Source organism: Microcaecilia unicolor, chromosome 1 (assembly GCF_901765095.1).
Source record: "Microcaecilia unicolor chromosome 1, aMicUni1.1, whole genome shotgun sequence".
NCBI lineage: Eukaryota > Metazoa > Chordata > Amphibia > Gymnophiona > Siphonopidae > Microcaecilia > Microcaecilia unicolor.
The window spans coordinates 288,749,382-288,757,866 of record NC_044031.1 but is presented as its reverse complement, the minus strand read 5'-3'; positions in this window follow the sequence as shown (position 1 = coordinate 288,757,866).

The window sequence follows — 8,485 nt, the reverse complement described above, 5'->3', positions numbered from 1 at the left end:
TGGTGTGTCGATGCGTATTTTATACTCCACTACCGTTTCACTTTATATTTCTGTGAGTATATAGCTCTAGCCCAGTTTTTAATTTTCATGCTCTCTTGCATATATCACAAGCCCTAACTTTATTTACACCAACTCTAATCAAGTTTTACATGAGTATAGTAAGTCCAAATACATGTTTAACAGCATATAATTTTCACACTTTTTTTATAATAGCTTCTTTAAAGATTATCCATCCGTAATATCTGATCCCTCTTTGAAATCAGAGTTCTCCTATGCCACAGTCTGTTGTCTATGTTCTTATATTTTTTACTCTTCTTGGAACAACTCTTTGTCTATAAGACATTTATTTTGCTAAGTAACTCTGTATGTGTTCAACTGGGTCCATCTCTAACTTGCCCCCAGATTTACTTTGCTTCCTTTACTTATAATCATAACTTTTATGTTGGTTACTTCTTTTTAACATGGCACTTTCTTTGCTACTTAGAAATGTCACTGATCCAAATTTTATATTCTCGAACAACATACAATTTTGTACTTTTCCAATGGATGGCTTTTGTTCACCACTCATCCTCCTTTTACTGAAGTTAATTTGCTTTGTAATAATCCTTCTTTCTTTTACAGCATTGGGAGTTCTTTCTTTCCTACGATTTTTTCCAGTTCATTTTCTCCCTCTTTCTCCAGATTATTTTCTTCCAGAACAAGAATATGCTGACATGTTCAGAAATGGGAATGCAAGTCCAGGGCCGCCGAGAGGGTGGGAGCAGGGGTGGGGGGGACAAAATTCTCGGACCCGGCCTCCAAGGGGGAACATGCTGCCGGAAAGCTTCTGTTGGATCTGTCTCTTCTGCTCCTGCGTGCCGGCTGGGACCCGGTTGTAATAATGTAATAACCTGAGCAACCCAGGATATCGCGTTAATACAGTCATCCGGGTCCCGGCACACGGGAGCAGTCAGACACTGAAGGTAAGGGAGCGGGTGGCTCGAATATGTGGGGGCAGTGCGAGTATGTGGGGGGAGCGAGTGGGGGGGCACTGCAGCGGCCAAGGTGGGGGGTGCAGTGTATGTGTATGTGAGGGTGTGACTGTGGGGGGGGCAGCGCCACGGCGGCCCAGGTGGGGGGGGGAGGCAGTCTAGCCCTGGGCCTAGCTGTGTCTCTCAGCGGCCCTGTGCAAGTCTTTACATAAGTAGGTCAAGGGCCAAAGATATGAATAAAGGTGGAGTGATTGTAGGTAGGACTTCTGATTTTAGTTTTTAACCAATAAACATTGATAAAACACTCCTGAAACAAACAAAGCAAAAAAAGGTGTATATTTGATAAATACCATTAAAAAACACACATTGGCTAGTGCTCTCATTCCTTCCCAGTTTTCTCTTGTATCCTCAACTTAGGGGGAGGGTCTCACTGCAAAAATGGGACCTGTGCTAAAATAGCATGAGTTAATGGTAAAATAACCCATCTCACTCATAGCCCATGTCAATAGCTTCCCCCTTAGTTTTTGAGCCTTTTCTGTACAGTTGATTCCTAAGTGACACACAAGTATATATTTAGCATAAGAGCAATAGAGTAGCCATATTGGGCCAGAATGGTCCAGCTAGTCTAGTATCCTGCTTCAAGCAGTAGCTAATCCAGGTGACAAGAACCTGGCAGAATCCTAGCTAATAGCAACATTTCATGCTACCAATTCCAAGGCAAGCAGTGTCTTCCCCCATGTCTATCTCAATAGCAGACTATAGTTTTTCCATCAGGAACTTGTTCAAACTTCTTTTTAAACCCAGATAGCTTAATTGCTGTGACCACATCTTCCAGAAATGAGTTCCAGAGCTTAACTATTCAATGAGTGAAAAAAATATTTTCTCCTATTCGTTTTAAAAGTACTACCATGTAATTTCATGGAGTGTCCCCTAGTCATTTGATTCCATTGAAAAAGGTACACCTAGATATTCAGTGCCATCACTGGAAATGACCTAGCATTGAATATCCGGGCTTAGTGCCGACCTCAGGAATCAGCCTAGCTATCTCACATGATCTGAATATTGGGCCCACAAAATTACTCATAAGTACATACAGTAAGTAATGCCACACTGGGAAACGACCAAGGGTCCATCGAGCCCAGCATCCTATCCACGACAGCAGCCAATCCAGGCCAAGGGCACCTGGCAAGCTTCCCAAACGTACAAACATTCTATACATGTTATTCCTGGAATTGTAGATTTTTCCCAAGTCCATTTAGTAGTGGTTTATGTACTTGTCCTTTAGGAAACCGTCTAACCCCTTTTTAAACTCTGTCAAGCTAACCGCCTTCACCACGTTCTGATCTGATATTCAGCCACATTGTAAAGCCTCAATGCTCTTCTGCTAGTGCCAGAACCTCTGTAATGATTCTCGGCAGCATTAGCCCAGGGTCACCGAGAGGGGTGGCAGGGAGGCAAGATGCCCCCGGGCCCAGCCTCCAAGGGGGCCCCGGTGATGGGGTCTGTCTCTCTCCTGCTCCTGACGGGACCTGGGTGATCGTGTCCTGACAGGAGCTGGAGAGAGAAAACTCCATCACAGGTTCCCCCCTTAGAGGCTGGGGAGGAGCAGACACAGAGCTTCGGGGCCTCTGCTTTGGCTGGTGGGAGTCCCCAAGCCCTGCCAGCAGAAGCCTTCCTCCAGTGTTGTACTCCACCGCATTGCCTTCCCTGTGGCTGCTTTTCCCCTAATGTTGCATGTGCTCATTTTGATAAAATTGAGCATGCGCAACATGAGGGGAAAAGCAGCCGCAGGGCAGGCAATGCAGTGGACTACAGCGCTGGAGGAAGGCTTCTGCTGGCGGGCTTGGGGACCCCTGCCATCCAAGGTATGTGGATTTGCGGTGGAGGGCAGGGAGATGAGGCAAGATGTGCCCCCCACACACACTTTGAGCTCCACCCCCCATTTTTGTGGTCTGGGTAAGCAGGGGTCCATGGGGTGGCAGCGGTGGTCCTGGGGGATCCAGTAGTGTCGGTCCTGGGGGGGGGGGCGGCGGCAAAGGCGGCCCTGCCATGGGCCAGGCTCAGTCTCTCAGCGGCTTTGCATTAGCCTAATAACACTGCTAAAAATCCAGGTATGGCTCCATTGGGTGCCACTCAGATAAACAGTTCTGAATATTAGGTCAACTATAAGAACTAATGAACAAAAACCCTAGAGGGGCATTTTCAAAAGAATGTCCAAGTCAGAAGTCAGACATCCCGCTTATAACGTCCAAAAAATGTCAATCTCAGAGTCATTTTTGACCAGGAAAAGCATCTGTTCAAAAATACGTGAGGATGTTCTTGCGCTTTAAGCATCCAAAATGAACAGCCTGTCGCTTTCTCGAGGGCCTTGTCATTCTGTCAGGTCCTCGAGGCAGGACTGGAGTTCGTGAGCCCTTGGGCCACTGCCGAGGAGCGGCAGCGGCAGGCAAGACCACCTAGGGACTGGATACACAGAACAGCAGTACTGGAACTCTGGACTGGAGTAGTACAAGGCAGGCAACTAGAACAGACGAAACAGGAACAGCTTCACCTGCACTTAGCCACCGTTCCTCCGGAGTTGAGCTCCAAAGTGCAGGTGGCCGGCAGGACTTGCAGGACAGAGCAGGAACTGAGGACACACGAGGAAGGCTTGGCTAAGAGCTCACTAGGACTGACAGCTGCACGCAGCCCCAGAGCCGGAAACACAAGACAGACTAAGCAGACAGGGCACACACAAAGGCTAGGCGGAAACAGGGGCTAGGGAATACATACAAGCTTGTTATAAGCAGGTTTTAGGATATACAGGTTCAGGATATACCTACAAGCTTGGCAGAAGCGGGGTTCAGGACAATACACAGCTGAAAGTGTAAACCTGAATACAAGCAGAGTTTTAGGGCAGGCTGCAAACAACAGAATAAACCCGGATACAAGCAGAGTCTTAGGTAGAGCTAGAGTAGCTCCAAACATAGGAAACTAACCAATGACTAAGCTACAAACACAGACAGGGAAATAAACCAGAGCTGGGCTACAGTAGCTACAAACACAAAGGGAGAAACAACAAGGGTTGAGCTTCAGGCTCCAAACACAGAGTAAGGCAGAAGGGCTAGCCGCCTGTGAAACACAAAGAGAGAAATAAACAAGGCTGAGCTTCAGGCTCCAAACACAGAGTAAGGCAGAAGGTTTAGCAGCCCACAGGCACAAATAGCAGAAGGGCACTGGCCCACGCAGAAGGACTAGTAGTCCACGGGTATGGGTAACAGAATGGCAAGAAGCCCACACAGAAGACAGGCTTAGAAGCAGCGCAGCAACACACTGACTAACCTGACGGCCTATAGGCATAGCACACACACCATGCAAAGGCCCTGCATGCCAGCACAGCACTTCCTTATGAAGGCTCTCACTGATGAGTCACCAGCAGCAGGACAGAAGCAGGAAGTACACTGACCCCAAAGAGAGGCTTGACACACATAGGAAGTGAGCCCACAGGAAAGACAAGCAGGAGCCATCTTGGAAGCTGGCACAGAGCTGGTGGCAGCCATCTTAGATGTTGGCTCCCTAGAGAGGCATAGCCCACACAGGTGAGGTCTAGTGAAGCAATCAGCACACCCGGACAGAGACAAAACTAACACAAAGACAGACAGAAGCCAGCAGAGCTGCTGACCCCCAGAAAGAAGATAAGGTTGAGGGTGGTCATGGCCACAGACGTGACACAGCCATTTTCCAAAATGAAATGCCAATAATATGAATGCCAAAAATGCAGGCACAAAAATCTGTCTGACATCATCAAACATATAAAGGGCGAGTGACCGTACTCACTCGCAAATGTGCAGTAGAGACTTCCCTCTCTGCCCCGCCCCGCTTCAATATGTGATGATGGGGGCGGGACAGAGAGGGAAGTCTCTACTGGCATGCTGCAGACGTCGGAACCGCTCCCCCTCCCCCCTCCCACGGAGTCGCCACCGCCCATCTGGCCCGAGCACTGTGAACTTACATCAGCACGCAGCAGCAGCAGGCACATCAGCAAAGCTGCAGTCGGGCTTCCTTCTCTGCCTTTGTCCCGCCCTCACCGACGTTACGTCACACGAGGGCGGGACACAGGCAGAGAAGGAAGCCCGCCACGACGGCAGCTTTGCTGATGTGCCTGCTGCTGCGTGCTGATGTAAGTTTACAGTGCTGCTCGGGCCGGGTGGAGGGGCGGCGGCAGCGACTCCGGGGGGGCCTCGGAACCCCCCCCCCCCATTCCAAAAGTAGCCTGTTTTCACGGGCTCAAAGGCTAGTTTGTACATAAATGGCCACAAAGATGTCCCTGCAGAGCAGAGGGGCAGCCTAATGGCCAGTGCAGTGGACTTTAACCAATGGGACCCAGGTACAAATCACATGTGAATTCCATTATATGTTATTGTGAGCCCTCCAGGAACCAATAAAAACCTACTGTACCTACAGATACACCATTATATTAGCCATCACACTTGCAGGTGTCTTATAAATTAGCAGGTATTTCTGTGTTCCAGGAGGGCTCACATATTTGTACAGAAATAATAGAGTTAAAATGGGAGTTACACCTGGGTCCCATGATTTAAAGTCCACTAGGCTACTCCATACACTTGCTTACTGCTCTATTAGGAATGGGCATAATACCTAAAGCTGTCATACAGCCTGGTATCCATTGTCAGATTCACATCTTAGGGGGCTAGGAGGGGGTTATTAACCACTGGGAAATTAAGGATGGGGTCATAACTTCATCCCTTTACAGTAGCCAGCTGCATAATCAGGGCACCTTTTTGCACCCTGGACGTGATTGACAGGTCTAGATAAAAACGTCCTTTTTTGCCTTGGACATTTCTTCCCATTCCATTAGCACTGAAAGACATCCTAATTTTGGGCTTTCCCTAGTCCCACCCAAACCATGCCTCTAGCATGCCCTTTTGCTATTTGGATGCACTGCAGTACAAAACATCCAAATTCTGCCTTTCTAAAATCGTGATTTGGATGTTTTCGGCAGATTGACTTTTTTGATCATTTGTTTCAAAAATGAGCACCCTTGTTATACACTATGTGAGATAGCTTCATTGGAGGCCAATTTGGAATGAGCAATGTGAAGAGGATGACTTTGAGATGTTGGCTGTGATTACATAGTGGCAGTAGCACCCATGAAATCTTTTCATAAGTTGATCTTTCAGGAGTGGCATGTCTGTGTTAAAAGACACAGCATCCCCTGGAGAAATAAGAAATGAATGGAAAAGTAATTAGTACCCTTGACAGTGAGTCAAGGTGGTAGTATACTTTTGAGGAAATCCTTCCTTGCTTTGAATTCCTGCTCTTTAAGCACTGAAACAGGCGGTAAAGGAAATGTGACCCTAATAGGTATGCATGGGTCTAGGCCTGTGGCTAAGCCTGTCTGTAGAGGTGCTCCACCAAGAAAGGTTGTAGTGATTATATCATAAAATATGCAGAAAGGGTAAGTCCATGTGACAGCATTGGGGTAGTTCTTCTCACCTGTTGTCTGTTCCATATCTGTCCACACCTCTTACATCAAGGTTGAACGATGCAGTCATTCGCTTCTCCAAACCTTTCATATGTTAATATACAGATTATTTTCTGTCAAGAAATCATCAGTGATCCCTCTAAGCCCCTCCCATCTACAGTCCTGCCAAGTGTGGGGTGGGGTGCTGTTTCATTATCACATTTTCAAAAGTGAGGGACAGGCAAGCTCTACAAGACTCCAGGGAAACTGTCTGTCTTTAGCGATTGAAAATACAGTATTGAAGCACCACCTCTTAATGGTGGCAGTGAAGTTGGAGGACACCTGCTCAGCTTAGAGGGGACAGTGGAAGTCATGTAAGTACCATTAGACTATGTAGTAAGCCCTATACCCATCTAGCTCTAGACCAATCCTCCATGCCATGACTTCAAGCCACCACCCTGATCCACATTCCCACAAACCCTAATGCAGTCTCCACCTACCAATGAAGCCTCCCACCCCTGATCCACATTCTACCCTCTGGCCCCTCCCCCGATATAGTCCCCAACCTCCAAAAGTCTCCCACCCCCTTGGCTATAACTGTGTGCCCTGGTGGTCTAGTGGTCGCTGGGTAGGAGCAATTCCCAGTCAATCTTGCCCTTCTGGTGTCACTTGTCAGTATGGTGCCCCTAGCTGTAGTCACATTTTAATACCACTAGGGGGTCATATTTCCTTACAGCAGACTACAACTAGGAGTGTCATTTTGACAAGCAGTACTAGAAGGGCAGGAGCAAGCGACCACTGGACTACCAGTGCACACAGGTACAGTTACAGGAATGGGGTGGAGGGAACCATATCGGGGAAAGGCACAGGGGTTGAAATATAGATGGGGGGAAGTCTTCATCGGGGTGGGGTGGAGACTGCATCAGGGGGGATCTGGGAATGTTTTTCAGGGGTGGGGGGGTTCATCAGGGGAGTGGGGACTGCATCAGGCAGTGGGAACGTGGATTGAGGAAATGTAGGGCTTGAAGTCACAGCCAGGAGTATCAAGCTGCAGCTTGGCAGCCCAATGCTCCAGGCTGCAAGAATAGCACTGCTTATGGAATGATTCGCAAGCAGTGAAAAGAAATATGTCTTTACTCCCTTCTTAAAATGATATGAACTCTGAGATCAACCTTGTAATTTACAGCTGCTGCTACTAGGAATGTCTTGTTTATTTACAGGTGATCATCTATTAACTGCTGTACCGTTCTTTTTTTTTAAGAACTGCGGATGGTGTTGCCCTGGTCTATTTAAACTATGAACTCCACATATAAAGATGAAGAAGGGTTTCAAATGAGAACACAGGAAGAGCAATTTTAAGATGGTTTTATCCACATGAAAAGGAGTAGGACCAGTGGCAAGACTAGTGGGGGTGGGGAGCATGGGTCAGCTAGCAATACACAGGAATTTCATTATGAAATTCTCATAAATGATTTACACCATGGACTGTATCCCTTTGAAATGCATTTTCAGTATTATGGGAAAGGGTCAATATTGCTCCTCCCCCCTCCGTATTCTTAAATGGAGTATGAAAAACTATACTACAAAGAAAAGAAATGAAATAGGTTAGTAGAAAAGACAAATCTTGGGAATAAGACTCAAAAAGCCATGAGGCAAGGCAAGTAGATTACTAGTGTGAACACTTTATTTATTTATTTACTTATTTATTTTCTTTATTAGGATTTATTTACCTCCTTTTTAAAGGAATTCATTCAAGGCAGTGTACAGTAAGAATAGATCAAACATGAGCTTTAGATAATCCATAATCATTTTTCACAGAGAGAGAGAGATCGATCGATCCATATCTACCTATAGAAATGTATGTATGCATATTGTACAAGAGTCAAACAAGACTTGGAATTTGTTTTCTTTTTATTGTTTTTTTCCTTTTAAAAACTTTACGTGGTATTTTCTTTCATTTGAAAGCACTACAAGAGAAATTCATTTCATACGTTTTCCCTAAGTCACTTGTGATGAAAGGTTTTCATCATAATTTAAAGTTCTGACTGTT